Below are 17369 nucleotides of genomic sequence, written 5' to 3'. Positions count from 1 at the left end.
AACCTGATAGCTTTACATCTTTTGTCATGGTGATTCAATAAAACAAAAATTAAAAAAAAAGACAAGCCAATGCATAAGGTTGCCAAAATAATCTTTGAAGTCACATGACATTGCCTCATTGGTTTTTAAGACATGAAACTGTCTCAATAGCACCTGTGTAGGGTCCTGAGAAGTATCACGGTAGGTTGGACATTTGTCTTGCTTGCCATTCACCCAGGTTAATCCTCGTCACCCCATATGGTCCCTCGTGGCCTGCCAGGAGTTATCTCTTGGCACAGAGACTTGAGTAAGCCCTGAGCACTGTGGGAACTGCCAGAGAGAGGCTGTGTGGTGCTAGGGTGACCACAGATGTCTGAATTTGGGATATGAGGCGGTTTCCTTGAGAGAGAACCCTAGAACTCTGCCAGCAGGTGCTCTGTGAATCTTCCTATTTGCCTTCCTGGATGTGGCTTCTGGACATGTATGTTAGCAATGCAATGAGAAGAAGGATCCATCCAGAGAAAAATATTTAAGAATAGGCTTACAGTTGGTCATAGTTTCGTGGGATTCCAAACCCTCTTTGGTCCATAGCCAGAGACAGGCTTTATAGAGATTCAATCATAAATGAAGCCGTGCTCTGGTTCCTCTCCTTGGTGGACACAGGGGGTTCACTTAAGCCAAATGTTAAATAAAAAAATTAAATCCTCCAGGACACAGGTCTGTGGTGATTTACATAACCATGAAAGTTGTGAGAGATGAAAGATTGCAGACTTAGGAAATAAACTGAGAAAATGGAGACAAAACTGTATGGCATTGGATTTCTACATAGCTGACCTGGGTTTGATTCCACACCCCATATGGTCTCCCATGCCCTGCCAGGAGTGATCCCTGAGCACAGAGCCAGGAGTTAGTCCTGAGCATCACTGGGTATGGCCCAAAACCAAAAACCAAAAGTGTTAGTTGGGCTAACGTGATAGTACAGTGCAAAAGGTGCTTCCCTTGCTCTTGGCCAATCTGGATTTCATCCCCTGCAGCACAGATGATCCCCAAGGTGGTCAGGAATGATCCCTGGAGTGCAGGGCCAGGAGTAAGTCCTGAGCACCACCAAGAGGGGGCAAATCCCTCAAAACAATTGATTTAAAAAAATCCCATTTGCAATCACATCAAAAAGAATTAAGTGATGAGAAATAGACTCAGAAAAATAGGTGAAATATTTATGTGTTGATATCTTTAATTCATTAGTATAGGAAATTAGCTCAATCATAGAACACTTGCTTTCTATGTATAAGGCCTTTGTTCTCATTCCTAAGACTATTAAAAAAGAATAAAGAAAAAAATGAAAAGTATAAGTCAGTATTAAAAGAAATTGAAAGATATTCCATGCTTATGAGTGGGAAGAATTAATGTTGTTTGGGATATGGCTCAGTATTATAAACTTGTTCTTCATGTCTGAGGCTCTGAATTTAAAAAAAAAATTTATTAGTGAATCACTGTGACAGTGACAGTGAATCACTATGAGGTACAGTTACAAACTTATGAACTTTCATGTTTGCATTTCAGTCATACAGTGATCGTTTACCCATCTCTCCACCAGTGCCCATTCTCTTCCATCAATGTTCCCAATATCCCTCCCACCACTCCCACCCTAACCTCCACCACCCCACCCTGCCTTTGAGGCAGGGCATTCCCTTTTGTTCTCTCTCCTTTTGGGTGTTGTAGTTTGCAATAGAGGCATTAAGTGGCCATCATATTCGGTCTATAGTCTACTTTCGGCACAATATTTCAACCTGAGTGGTTCCTCCCAACATCCTCTACTTGGTGTTCCCTTCTCTATTTCAGCTGCCTTTTCCCCCAGCATGTGAGGCCAATTTCCAAGCTGTGGGGCAGATTTCTTGGTTCTTATTTTTACTACTCTTGGGTGTTAGTCTCCCATTCTGTTATTTTATATTCCACAGATGAGTGCGATATTTCTCTGTCTGTCTCTCTCTTTCTGACTCATTTCACTTAACATGATACTTTCCATGTTGAACCACTTATATGCAAATTTCATGACTTCATCTTTTCTGACAGCTGCATAGTATTCCATTGTGTAGATGTACCACAGTTTCTTTAACCAGTCATCTGTTTTTGAGCACTCCATTTTTTTCCAGATTTTGGCTATTGTTAACAGTGTTGCAATGAACATACAGAAGCAGGTGTCATTTCTACCATACCTTTTTGCCTTTCCGGGGTATATTCCCATGAGTGGTATTGCTATGTCAAATGGGAGCTCAATTTCTAATTTTTTGAGAATCGTCCAGATTGTTTTCCAAAAGGGCTGAACCAGTTAGCATTCCCACCAGCAGTGAAGGAGTGTCCCTTTACTGGTTGCTTTTGTTCTTTTGGATGTGGGCCAGTCTCTGTTGTGTGAGATGATATCTCATTGTTGTTTTGATCTGCATATCCCTGATGATTAGTGATGTAGAGCATTTTCTCATGTGTGAGGCTCTGGATTTTGATCCCTAGCAGTATACATTCACAACACAGACACAGACCTACACACACACAGACATGCACACACACCACAAACACTACAAACACCTGTGCACACATGCACACATACACATGAGTAAAAGAATAAATATTGCTACATTGATCATACTTAAAGCAAAAAAACAGACTCAATTCAATCCCAATGGAAAACTTCAATACCATTATTCAAGGAAGCAAAACAAATATTACAGAAATTTATATGGACTCACAGAAAATACTGAAGAATCAAAACAATCCTGAGGGGAATAAAGAACGGAAGCATCACTCTTCTTGACTTCAAACTACGATATAAATCCATGGGGATTTGTAAAACAATGCAGTAGGGCTGGGGATGGTATAAAGGGTCTTCTGAGTAACAGAAATTATCATAATTCTGGCCAAAACGCTAACATGCAAGGTGCAAAAGAATTCTCAAAACTCAACAAACATTCTCATCAATACATTAGAATGAGAAGAAGAATAAAGCTTTCTGTAGAGAAAACATAGAGGACAGCCAATGGCAGATAAAAATATTCATCATCACTCAATACCAGAAAAATGCAAATTTAAATGACAAGAGATATTACTTCATCCTGTGAGAATGACCTACATCAAAAAGACCAGAAATGAGAATGGGCAGGGATGTGGAGGAAAAGGAGATCTCCTTTGTGAGTAGCCCAGCCTTTATGGAAAATAATGTGCAGATATCTCAAAATATTAAAAATAGATCTACCATAAGATTGAAAAAATTCATTCCTAGGCATCTATCAATATAAAGAACATAAAATATGAAGTTGAGAGATACCTGGACCCCTCTGTTCTTTCCAGTTTTATCTACAATAGTGCCTCTGACATGGAAACAGCCTGAGTGCCCAAGGACAGAGGAGGTGGTTGGTGGAGACAATGCAGTGTCATGCACAGTGGGATTTGATTCCGGTCAAAGAGGTGAAATTTTGTCACTGGTGACAACATGGATGAACCAGATAGCTAATGTTAACTGAGATAAGTCTAAAGGAGAAAGATGGACACCCGATGATTTCACTCATATGTGAGGTATATAGGAACAATGCAGGGGAGCAGACAAAGTTAAACAAAGACAAAACCTTGGTCTCTGAGGGACTGGGATTTCCAAAGGGAAACAGAGAGAAGATTTGAGAGGTTGGAAGTCAATGGACTATGGTGGAGAGACAGTAAATGTGGGAGTGATGTAGTAACTTGTTTCTAAAAAGGTGTAAAATCGGAGCCAGGGCTATTGTACAGTAGGTAGGACCCTTACTTTGAATGCATCCAAGCCGGGTTCCATATGCAGCATCCCATATGGTCTCCCAGACCTGCCAGGAGTAATGTCTGAGCACCACCAGGTGTGCCCCAAAACAAAACAAAAATAGTGTGAAACTATAACCATAAAACATGTACAATATCAAAAAACAAGGATACCTCAAAAAATGGGGGGTCAAAGGGATAATACAGTAGTTAAGACACTTGCCTTGCATGCAGCTAATCCAGTTGTATCCCCGACATCCTCTGATCATTGCCAAGGATGATAGACACCTGGAGGGTGATCCTCTGGGCTGTGATACCAAAAATAAAGTAAATTTACCATTCCTATCTGAAGTATATTAGCATCAATATCAATGAGTCTATCAATGATGTATTCACTCTCAACACCCCCTATAATCAATTATACTTGTCTAAGTATAGCCCATGGAACCCTTTTTATAGGCCATTTTATAGGTTGATTCACTTAAACCAATTTTTAATAGAACTGGACTTTATTTACCATCTGCTGTTCATTTATACTAATCACTGTATCACTATCATCTCGTGGCTCATTGATTGTTCGAGCGGGCACCAGTAATGTCTCCATTGTGATACTTGTTGTTACTGTTTTTGGCATATCAAATATGCCATGGGGAGCTTGCCAGGCTCTGCCATGCGGGTGGTATCTACCAGAAGTTCTACCAGACCATAGGACCCCCCCAAAACCAGGCAGAAAAGGTTTTTTTTCATCTTAGTCCTTATTGTGCCGTCAGCATCTGGCACAGGTTTGTCACGGTAATCAACCAACACGCCAACGTCTGCCAACTATTTATTTATACTAGTGGCAAACAATTTTCCCTGAGCACAGATCAAGAAACAGGCACCAACCTGGACAAAGAGCCATGAGATTCTTTATTACTGGAGCTTATAGAGAAAAATTGACTCACATGAAAAATAAATTGATGAGATAGTAAAAATATTTATTTTTATTAAAATCTAACACTTTGGTACCATCTTTGTCATAATCTGTGCAACAAAGAAGGTCATACCTGCACTATTTTTTGCTACTTAATCAAAATACTGTGTCTTGTGGAAAGCAGTAGTACATTTAGTGTGTGTCAACAGCAAACTGAACTAGTGGTCTCTATTTTAGTTCCTATTTTTTCCTGGAAAGAAAAATTGTCAGACAGAATATTTAAATTTGGGTACTTGACGGCTATTTTATCAAAAATGAAGTGTGCTTCTCATATCAAGGAAAAGCAATGGGCGGTACTTTGTTTTTGGCGTAAAAATTATGTAAGCTTTCAACTGAAATTTTGATTTTAGGGTAGAAAATTAGGATAGTTTTTGGTCAAGTATCCACTCCCATGAGATGGGAAGTTTTGCAACATATACATGAGGTAATTTATTATAGGAATTGGCTCACACACTTCTGGAGGCCCCAAGGTCCCTTGGTCTCTGCAGCCTGGAGAATGGAGAAAGCCAAAGTATAATGTAGCACAAATCCAAAGGTCTGAGAACACCAGTGGAGGTCAAAGGTGCTGGGTGAGTTCCAGAGTTCAAAGGCATGAGACCAGAAACTCTAGATCCAAGGAAAAGATGATGATCCCAACTGAAGACAGGTGTGGGCTACAGAGATAGCACAGTGGTAACTTGCTTCCCTTGCAGGCGGTCAACCTGAGTTTGATTCCCTGCACTGCAAACTGTCCACTGAACCTTGCTGGGAGTGATCCTTGAGCACAGAGCCAAGAATAAGCTTTGAGCAGGGCTGGGTGTGGCCCAGAAACCAAAAAGGGAAAAAGGAAAAAGACAGACTTTTGTGTTTTATGTTTGCAAAACCCAAAAAAGTAAAACAAAAAAAGCAAAAAAATTAGGTATGTTATGAGACACTGGTGGTGGGTGTGGCATTAGAACATGGTATGCCTGAAACTTTGCCACTAACTGTATTGTAAATAATGGCACCTCAATAATAATTGGGGGAAAATAAATATTTTCAGAATACAATATTAAATGTTTAAGTGTAATAAAAATTTCTGTTTGTGTGTTAAATAAATGTTAATGAAAAAAGTGAATACAGAACTAACAGAACAGTATATATAGTTTTTATATATATATATAAACTACATTCAGGAGTGTGGATGGGGGAGATCTGGCAATGCTCGGGAGTTGTTCTTGGCTCTGCACTCAGGAACCACTTGTGGTGGTGCTAAGGGAATCATATAGGATGTCAGGATTGAACCGTCGTTGGTCAAAGGCATGGCAAATATCCTACCCTCTATATTATCACTTGGGCTCCTACACTGCTTTTTGAAGTGCACAAATACATTTTAAAGATTTTTTTTTGTTTTTGGCCAGACCCAGCTGTGCTCAGGGATTACACCTGGCTCTGTGCTCAGGGATCATTCCTGGAGGGGTCCCGGAACCTATATGGGGCGCCCAGGAATCAAACTTGAGTTGATCATGTGCAAGGCAAGCGCCCTACCCTCTATTCTACTCTGCAGACCCCAATTTAGAAGATTTGAAGATAGAATTTGCATCACTGTATGCTATTCATGTGATTAAAATTATCCCAAAAGAAGAACATAAATAGGGGCTGGAGTGATAGCACAGCAGGTAGGGTGTTTGCCTTGCACGCGGCTGACCAGGGTTCGATTCCCAGACCCAAAAAGAAAAATAAAAGAAAAAAGAACATACATAAATAATACACAGGAAATGCTATAGAAATTGAAATTCCAAGGGATGATTTTTTTAAAATTATTAAATTAGAAACAGTAGCAAAGGGAGATGTGATTTGGCTTCTGAAAGAATAGAGAATTTTTTTTAAAGAAGGAAGGATGAGAAAAGCATAAGGAGAAGAGATAATAAAAGAAACTTGAGGCTAGGGATGTGGTTGAATGGTAAAGCACTGGGTTTGATCCCTGGAGAAGAAAGGAAGAGAGAGAGAAAGAGGGAGAAAGAAAGAGAGAAGGGGGAGGGAGGGAGGGAGGAAGGAAGAAAAGGTGGAGGGAGGAACTCTAAAATATTTTATGAAAGTTTATAGTCTAGAAGTGAGGTGTATACATGAGGGGGAAAGGTGTGAAGGTGAATTTTCATAGAGGCATACCTGTTGCCAATGTGAAATGTACACAATTAGGATTTTAATATTCTCACCTATCACTAAAGCAGTGGTCAAAAGTTGACTTTTATCTGTATTGAAAACCACAATGCCTGAGAGAGAGAGAGAGAGAGAGAGAGAGAGAGAGAGAGAGAGAGAGAGAGAGAGAGAGAGAGACAGACAGACAGACAGACAGACAGACAGACAGAGACAGAGACAGAGACTTGGGGTGGAGGGAAATGGGAATTTTGGGGGGAGAAGAAACTGGGGACACTGGTGCTGGGAAATGTGCACTGGTTGAGGGATGAGTGATCAGGAACAGCTCTGTAGTGGACTATCTCATGATAGTTCAACAAAAACCATTTTTTTTAAAAGTTAACTTTTGAAAGTCAATTTATTTTGTAACCTGAAATTAGATTAAATGCAGTGCTGCACATACTTTCAAGCACTGGGAAAGATACTTTGCTCCATCTGGGTTTAAAATATTTCAGATTATCCATTAGAAATGTCACAAAATACTGGCGAACCAGGCAATGATCAAATGCTCAAACGCAGTCAATAGCTAAGGTCTTTTAAAAGTAGAAGGCCGTGTTCTATGGCTCTGTTCTCTTTGGGAGTGTTTCCTGCAGTGACTCTGCTTCTAGAAAGACACATTCAGATACATATTAACTTGACAGTTTGTGGTAGAGGAAGGAAGGCAAACTGATGATTGGCCTGACTCCTATCTGCTTTTAAGACTCTTCTACCACTTTTATTTATCTTATTTTGTAAATGAAGGCAGTATTGTTCCGTAACCTGGAAGCTCCAGCATTGCAATTCTACTTTCAAAAAATCTTCCCTCAGCAAGTATGTTTTTGGTTTGTTTACTCATTGTACTTCCTGCTTGCTAAAATTTATTTAGAAAATCTTATTGAAATAATATTAATTTATAAGTTTGCCTAGTCTTGATGTGTATATCATTATTCAATTGACATCTGCTTATACTACATTATGTTTGCTTCTAAAAATCTAATTCCACCCTTTCCCAGTGCAATCAATGCTTCCAAATTTTGGCTAATTCTGGCTCTGCTTTCCTCTCCTCCTTCCCTTCAGCCTGAAAACTGGGCAGGAATGAATGTAGCTCTATTTTTCTCTAAACAGATCATTTCAAACTCACGAAGAGAGTGGATTAAATGACAGATCAGCATCAAGAGGATTAATACATGATAAAGCTCCCAAAATGGTTGGATTCAGATCCAGACCAGATGTATTTCCATAATGAGTTTCATAATTTTTTTTCAAATGGGCCTAGAGAACAACAGAGGATTCTTCCCACTCAGATTCATCCAGAGAAATTTAGTCTCCAAATTGGTCTGGCTGAATGAAGACCTGAGCTGTTACAGAGCTCTATGTTTCTAATGTTAAAAAAAAGCTGATATTCTTTGTGAACTCCCTGCACATGTGCATGCATTCAGAGAGAGAGAGAGAGAGAAGAGAGGGGGAGAAAGGGGGGTGAGAAAAGAGAGAGAAGGGAGAGAGAGAAGAAAAAAGAGGGAGAGAGAGAAGAGAGAGAGAAGAGAAGGAGAGAGAGAGGCTAAACTGCAGAGTTTGTGGGATTTTTCAAAGGGAGCAGATTGAGCTAATCAGAGTCAAAGTGGTGTTTTATTCCATTGTGAATTGAAAAGGAAATAGGGATCTGTAGAGTCTCCACTCTGGGGTCACCTGCATCGCAGTTCTGGCTGTACAGTGTCTGCTTTATCATACCCCTGCCTACTGCGCTTGTCTATGCCGGGGGGTTGCCTTACTCTGTTGGAGCTTCTCTCCCGCCACCCTCACTGCATACTCTCCTTGAAATTAGCAGCCTCCCTTGAAGATTTGCTCTACTGCACATACATGCTGTCTGGAACAACTGTTCAGGGTGGTTGCTTTGCAGGATGTGGCTCAGATGCTGGGTTATCGCAGGGCCTATGAGGGATGCTGCCAGTCAGCTGTCTGTTACTCCCTGTCCACTCAGGAATTTCTGACCAAAAACAGATTCAACTAGGCAAGCTTCAGGAGTCTGTGCACACCACGAAGTGCTGACTCTCAGTCAGCATTGCAACTAAGAAAGGGTGTGAGGGGCCAGAGTGCTAGTACAGAGGGTAGAGCACTCGCCTTTCACACGTTTGATCTGGGCTTAATGACGACACCCTATATGGTCCTCTGAACTCTGCAAAAAGTGATCCCTGTGCACAGAGCCAGAAGTAACCCCTCAACCTACTGGCTGTGGTCCAAAATTCAACTGCCCTCTCCAACACCCCCATAAAAACCCCAAACTTGCGAAGATCAGGGAAAGGAATAGGGCCCTGGCATGTGTGAGCAAACCCTGGTGAGCACCACAACCCCATGTGTGAGCCTTAGTGATGCATCGTAACGGAAATTGTGTGAGCACCAGAGTCAGGAGTGTGTTGGAATCTGGTTGAAACAGCATCAAAGGCAACAATAGTGCCAGAGAAATAACAAAGGGGTACGGCACTTACCTTGCGCACAGCAGACACGGGTTTGTTGTTGCTTATTCTGTTAGGGGGCTACATTGGAAATGCTCAGGGGTTACTTCTGGCTCTGAAACACTCAGAAAATATGCAGAAATGACTCCTGGCAGTGCTTAGGGACCATATGGGATGCTCGGCATTGAGTCTGGGGGAGCCACGTGCAAAGCAAGTACCCTTGCAGAGGTACTGTCTCTCCAGCCCAAAGGAAGACCCAGGTTTGAGCCCCAGCACCTATAGGTGCAGCAGAGAACATCTAGGGCAGAGCCACCACTGGTCTGCCCCCCCCCCAAAAAAAAATAGAAACTATTATTTTCCTCCATTAAAAAAGTAGCAACAACAAAAGATAGGGGGAGGGAATTTAAAAAGAGAAAGATGGGGGGTGGGGTAGGGAGATAGTTCAAAGGGCAGGACACTTGCCTTGAATTCAAACTGAGTTCAATTCCCAGCACCAGTATGGTCCCCTGAGTCCTGCTAGGAGAGATTTCTGAGCACAGAGCCAAGAGTAAATCCTGAACACCATGGCGTGTGGCCCCCAAATCAAAGAGAAAACTCAGTGAGCTGAGTGTAGATTTTGTCCGTGGGAGGTTGGGGTGTGATCCCTGGCACTGCTTGGTCTTCCAGAACCACCAGGGCTGACCCTGGAGCACTGTACCAGGGGGAGCCCTCAAGTCCTGCCTGGTCCCAAGACCAATGACACAGAACAGGGAAGAGAATAAGGGATCTCCTTCCCCCAGAGAAGGGTCAAGAAACAGCAAGTTATTTCTAAAGCCCAGACTTGACCTGTACTCGGATGTGGAAGGAAAGAGGAACGGGCCAGAGTTCTGTGCCCGGTATTTGCCATGAAGTGGACACTGGTGCTTTCAGATAGACACTTCATGCAGAACAACGAGTATCACCAAGCAGGTCCCTCGCTAGGTATCCTGACACTGTCCAGCCTCCCAAGTGAATAGCTACTGGCGCTGCTTCCCTGCAGAGTGTAGGCACAAGCCCAAACTTCATTTGACTTAGGAAAATTGAAGCAATATGATACGCCCTACACCTGGAGATATAGGAGACACTTGTTTTCTACAAGAACAGAATCAAGGTGGTTATGAGATTACATTCATATTCAGAACAATCTCCAGGATATTCGATATTTGGTCTATTTGCAGTGCTTGTAGAAGGGACTAAAGTTATTTAATGTGGAATCAAAATTGTTAAAATAACCTGATAGTAACATTGTAGGAGGATGAATGGTCATTCAGAAAAAGCTAACAGTGGGTTTTGGTGAACTATGTCAACATACTATTTTTCATATACACCTACTAATTTGCCTTTTTTATTGAGTATATATTACTTCATTTGTTTGTTATTTTACCTATTTATTTTTGGCTGGAGGACCACACCCAATGTGCTCAGGGCTTACTCCCAGTTCTGTACTCAGAGATCCCTTCTGGCAGGCCTCCCGGGATCATCTGTGGGGCTGGAGATCAGGCCTGGTGTGCCTAATATTAGACAAGGACCTTCCCTGCTATGCTATTGCTCTGCCCCCTATTTGTTCTTCTATTATTATCTTTCCAAAGTAGTAGACAAGACACATGTGCAGAACCAGGAGTATTATTAATTAGTAAATACAAGATGGTAATAGTAAGGAGTTCTTAAACTTGCTGTCAGAAAAGAATATGGAAGTGTGTGTGTGTGTGAGAGAGAGAGGGGGGGGGAGGGAGAGAGAGAGAGAAAGGAGAGAGATTATGATAATGAATATTTGTGATGTCTATACACTATTCAGTTGTCTACTATTTGAGAATATGGGTACAGAGTTTTCAAATTATTAGATTTTTTTCTTTTTTTTTTCTTTTTGGTTTTGGGGCCACACATCACACATGGCCTTTTTAAGATCTTTTTTAAAAATAGAAATTGGAAATCTTATTTTTTTTCTCATGAAATTGCCTGAATTTAAAACTATTGGTAAGGGGCTGGAGCGATAGCACAGCGGGTAGGGCGTTTGCCTTGCACGCGGCCAACCCGGGTTCGAATCCCAGCATCCCATATGGTCCCCTGAGCACCGCCAGGGGTAATTCCTGAGTGCAGAGCCAGGAGTAACCCCTGTGCATCGCCAGGTGTGACCCAAAAAGCAAAAAAAAAAAAAAAACTATTGTTAATTCAATTAAAAACTGCAGAAACATTGTATCTACAGATGGGCTCAGATAAAATTCTATGGTTTAAGAAAATAGTTTCTTTTATACATTGCTGGTTGGAATCTGATAAACTTTGGGAGAGCATTTCATACTACCTGTCAAAATTTAGTGCATACAAAACCATATGATTTGGACTCAGAAACACACTCCTAGCTTTATACTCTACAAATGTTTGTTTACTTATAAAATTATGTATGCACAAGAATATTGACTATAGCACTTGTCTTAAAGTACAATATTGGCAAAAATCTAAAGTTATCAAGATGGAATCAAGAGCGCTGGTTAACTTACAGTAGGTCCATCAATGCAGTGAGATGCTGTGTACCTACTAAAGTGGACAAGGCAGCCTGAGTGTTTTACATGGAATGCATTGTTAAGAAAAGCAAGGCATACAAGGAGCAATTTATATTACAGCATATCATTTACTCTTTGACTTCAAAACAACAACAACCACGTCCAGTGTTCCATTCTGGAGTCACCTCATTACAGTGCCATGCATAATTCCCCCTCCTCCAGGGGTCTCTGCCTTTATCTCTTTTCCCTCCTTTCCCTTTCTCTCTTTTCACTTCCTCTTCTTCCTCTCCCCTCTTCTTCTTTCCTCTCTTCTTCTCATGTACACTCCCCTCCTCTCAGTTCCCATCTGCTTTTCTCCCCTCCCATTCACACCCCACCCCCTTTCTTTCCTCTTCTCTCCCAACTCCCCTCTCTTCCTCTTCCCCTTTCAAATAAAACTTAAAAAACATTATATACTTATCTCAAGTACTATATGCTGTATATACCTCATGCTATATATATTTAAAGGTTATCTATGGGAGAACACAGAAGGAGCCTAAGTTAAGTCTTGTCTCTGGGAAGGGGAACAGGGTATTGGGTATAGAGTTGGGTAGATTATTGATGCTAGTGTTTCTTTTTCTGCTCAAGTATTGTTTATTTGAGAACAACAACAACAAAATTGGTGCTCAGGGATCATTACTGGCAGGCTCAAGGAACAATTTGGGTGCTGGGTCTGCTGTATGCAAGGCAAGCACCCTACCCACTGTACTATAGCGCTAACCCAACTAACCAAGCCTGTTTTAAACTTGTATTTGCAGACTTGACCTGGCCTGGGAGTGGTCACTGGACTCTCCTCTCCACTCTACGCTTCTTGCCTGAGTTCCTCAAAGCTGCCTCTCAGCCAACACTGCTTGTGAGCAGATGTTCTTGCCCTCATCTTGACTTGCCTCATTCCACTTTCTCTTTCTCTTGTCTTGTCTTCACCACAGACTGGTCTTCTGAGATCTCAGTCCTCATCATCCACTCTCCTCCTGCTCCCATTCTATAAAAGAAGTTGCAAGAGGTGTGTGTGTGTGTGTGTGTGTGTGTGTGTGTGTGTGTGTGTGTCTTAGCAAAACTATGCCCTGGCTTTGTCGTTGAACAGACCTGAGTTTCAACTCTGTCTTCCACATACAGGTGGCAAATAGATGGGTCTTGACTTCTGAAACTCCCTTTCTCTTACTGCAAACAGAGTAGCAATTCTGCCATGGCTGTATGGTTGTGAAGCTCTCACAGATGCCATAGACTTGACGTGCTTTCAGCAATGTTCAGTCTGTGCTTGTTTAACATAGCAAGTCAGCAATAGCCTTCACTTCCATCTTCAATTGATTAGCACCAGCGAATTTATTCTCAAGTTGTGAGCAGGAAACTCTTACCGAGCTTCCTGCATCACTGTAGATTAAGTAGTTAATAGCAACACAAGGAGCACTCCAGCAAGGTTGAAATGAAAGCACTGGCCCAACAGGATCAAGCTCAAGTGCAAAGACTGGCTCAAAGGGAGAGTGCATTGTGGGGCTGGGCACAGCTGGAGAGGGTTGGTTTGGGGTTTGGTGTCAGTAAGGGCTTTTCAGGGTAACCCCTCTGCCCCTCCGGCTGGTCTGGGAAAGGCATGCAAAGCTGGGACTGTTGGGTAATTTCAGGGGGGGTACTGTTAATGGAAGCCCCCGCCCCCAAGGGAACAAAACCGTATGGGCTGCAAGTGGCTGCTTATCAACTAGTGCTCCTCTTGAGGGTTCCTGTCAGCCCTTGAGAATTTCAGTATCCATGGGTGGAACCAGGACGCCAGATTCTGCTGACTCCCCTGCCTTCTGCCACCGGCCAGCTGCTCTCACATCCGTTACAGGGAAAGAATATTGAAGCTGCTGTCATTCTCACGGCAGCTCAAAGACATTGAAAGTGCAGAACAGGAGGCAGGAGCGGGAGTGCAAGGGTTAAGGCACTTGCTTTGCATGCACTGGCCAGGGGTTGATCCCCAGCATCACATATGGTCTCCCAAGCCCCCCACCCCCACCCCGCAGTGATCCCTGAGCACAGAGCCAGGAGCAAGCCCTGAGCACAGCTGGGTGTGGTCCTCAAACCAAAGGGGGGAAAAAGATATCAAAATGGAGTTTTTCAGGCATGAGTGGAAGGATGAGGCTGCTGAGTCAAGAGTCTGGGTTATTCTAGCACCCAGGGGCCAGGGAGTGCCTGAAGAGAGGCCAGGCTGCCCCAGGACAGAAGTGGAAGAAATGTGATTAGAAAGTGTTCACAGAGCTCAGAGTTGCATCATCATTTCCGGTCTTAAAAACAAGTTCTCGCTTTGGTCTTTGATGGCAGTAAAACGAGGATCAGAAACTGTTTCTGTTTGTTGAAAAGCAGAAGCTAGAATCATTTCAAAGAAAGAGAGAGCAAAATCGAAACGGAAACTCCATTTCTACCTACAGTAGCATCAGCCAAGCATATCTGCAGCTCCTTGAGGGCCTGTTACAAGTCAAGTGATTAACCACAAAGGCACCTTCCGCCAAAGTCCCCAGTCAGGGCACAACTTACTGCCCTTGATCCTAACCAAGCCATTTTACAGGCGCTCAAAAGAGTTTTTAGTGTCTCTATAAAGTCTTGCTTCCCCAGCCTTTTTCACATTATATATATTCATTGACATACTCCTGAAAGCTTCAAACTGAATTGACATTTAAAATCATTGGCACCAGATACCATTCATCAAAATACTCTGCATGCAGCCAAACATAGTTTGATCACCAGCACCCTGTAAGATCCCCCAAGCCCAACTGGAAGTGATCCCTGAATGCAAAGTGAGGTACCTGGTTCGGGTGTGGTCCCTAAACCAAAGTAATAATGATAAAATAAAATAGTAAAAGCAAATATGATGCCCCAATCACCGCCAGGAGTGATTCTTGAGCACAAAGCCAGGAGTAAGCCCTGAGCACAGCCAGTGTGGGCCAGTTAATAAATAAATAGGTGGATACAGTTTCATGTACAGAAGTATAAAAATGGAGGGGATTCTTGTTACATCAAAGATGTCAGGAAATGAGGTGGCACAGATGGTACAGAGGAAGCAAAGAATTGCCACAAGGATGGGTAGGAGGAGGCAGCCAGGGATGGAGTTCAGAGGTCGAGAATTTTCCTTACATGTATAAGGGCCTGAGCTAGGTCCCAGCACTGCACAAAGAAAACAAACAAAAAGAAGTATTATCAAGAGATTGGACATTAAATGAATACTTTTAGAACTTTAGAACTTCTTCACCCATGCTTTTGCCTGAAATGCTGACTTTGGTTTTATTTTTTGTTATTTTATTTTATGTTGGTCTGCACCCGGGAGTGTTCAGGGTACCATCCTGTGTTGGGGACTGACCGTGGGCCTCCTGCCTACTAACCACAAGCTCATGACTGTCAAGCTGTTCCCCTATGCTAAATGTCCTGTTTCTGCATCCTGTTCACCTGGCATGAACACTTTCATATTTGTAGGCAAGCCTCAATTTACTGGTTTCCTATTTGTGTTTCTGCAATGTTTCTTGATATTACAGATTTTTATTTTTGTAGTTTCACTCCAAGCTCCTTGAGAATAAAAATATTTCTCCTTGCAGTGCCTACAGTATGCACATTGTCTAGTATATAGTAGATAATAAGTGCCTGTTAAAGGTAATCACTTTGTGATAAAGTTGGTAGCTAAAAATGGCCTAAAAAATGCTTGTTTCTTTCAATCAATCTCATATATTCCTCAATTTCTCTGGATATGTTTGCCACAGCTTTGATAATATACCACCAGATGCCCCACCTATTAAGCTGTCTTTCAAATGTCAGACTCTAATTTCTAACAAAGCCACAAAAGTATATGTTATTTTTAACTTTTTGAATCTTTTTAGCCTGTTACCTTATTTCTTTATTAGAATAACTAACTATGCGAGGTTCTGGATAAAAAACTAGCAGATAGGGCATTTGCCTTTCACACAGCTCACCCAGATTCAAGCCTCGGAATCCCAAAGGCAGGAGTAAACCCTGGGCACCGGTGGGCCCAAAACAAAACAAACATACAAAAATGAAACTTAATGAGCATTAATGACTGGGACTAGAATTCTGCTCTTCTGAGACCTTGGTGTATTCTCTTGGACCTAGAACTTAATTATTTTTGAACAGATTTTTTGTTTGTTTTATGAATGCAGGAGTTGGGCAAGACTCAGTGGTATACTACACAGCTCTTGGCTCGATGCTCTGTGGTGGAATCTAGGCCACCAGCAGGAAAAGCATGCACTCAGATTCTTGAGATATCTTTCCAATACTATTTTTTTAATTGAATCACCATGAGATATAGGTATAAAGCTTTCATCTTTGAGTTTCAGTCATACAATGATTGAACACCCATCCCTCCACCAGTGCACATTTTCCACCACAATGCCCCTTGTATCCCTGCCCCCCACAATCCCATCCCCTGCCTCTATGGCAGACATTTTCCCCCATACTCTTTCTCTACTTTTTGACATTATGGTTTGCAATATAGATACTAAAGGCTATCACGTTTGGTCCTTTATCTACTTTCAGCACACATCTTCCATCCTGAACAATTCCCTTCAGCCATCATTGACTTAGTGATCCCTTCTCTACTCCAGCTGCCTTCTCCAGCTCATGAAGCAGGCTTCCAAATATGGAGCAATCTTCCTGGCCCTTGTCTCTACTGTCCCTGGGTGTCAGTCTATTATTACATTGTTTTATATTCCACAAATGAGTGCATCCTTCTATGTCTGTCCCACTCTTTCTGATTCATTTCACTTAGAATGATACTCTTCATGAACATCCACTTATATGCAAATTTCATGACTTCATCTTTACTAATGTTAGATAGAGCAGCATCTTGAATTCTAGCGAAACTTCAATGAGTTTGGTCACCCTGTGGATATGGTCGATTGTGCTGAGTCCTTTTCAGAATCGAGCTTGCTCACATGGTTGTTCTTCGTCTAGTGTTCTACCAATCCTATTCAGGATGACTTGAGTGAACAACTTGTAGACAACCGATAACAGGCAGATTGGGCGATAGTTGCCAATGTTGTGGATGTCTTCCTTCTTGTACAACAGAACAGTCCTGCTGGTTTTCCATAGGGATGGAACCTTGCATTCACACAGGTAGTGTGTGAAGAGCCGAGCCAGTGTATTGACGAGTACTGGCAGCAGATTCTTCAGGTGTTCAGGTCTGATCTTGTCTGGACTGGGTGCTGTGCGCGTCATTACCGACAAAAAGGCTGTTGGATTTTGGAAGGGAGGACATTGGGAATGACATATACATCCTGTGGAATTTGGTACGTGGGCAGGTGGATGTGGCTGCCGAAGAGATCCAAGTAGAAGTAGTGAATAATCCTCTCCATTGCCCTTGTGGAAGATGTGATATCAGGACATCGGAGGGCAGTCATCTTGGTCTTGTAGTTGGAAAAGGACAGGCAAGTGTTGCGAATGCTTTTCCCAGCTTCTGCTGCATTGGCCAACACTGCTGCTCTTCTCTTTTTGAGGTCTTCTTTTATCACTTCTCTGCACAGCTTTCCG

This window comes from Sorex araneus, chromosome 1 (genome assembly GCF_027595985.1).
Source record: "Sorex araneus isolate mSorAra2 chromosome 1, mSorAra2.pri, whole genome shotgun sequence".
NCBI classification, from domain to species: domain Eukaryota; kingdom Metazoa; phylum Chordata; class Mammalia; order Eulipotyphla; family Soricidae; genus Sorex; species Sorex araneus.
This window is presented reverse-complemented; position numbering follows the sequence as displayed.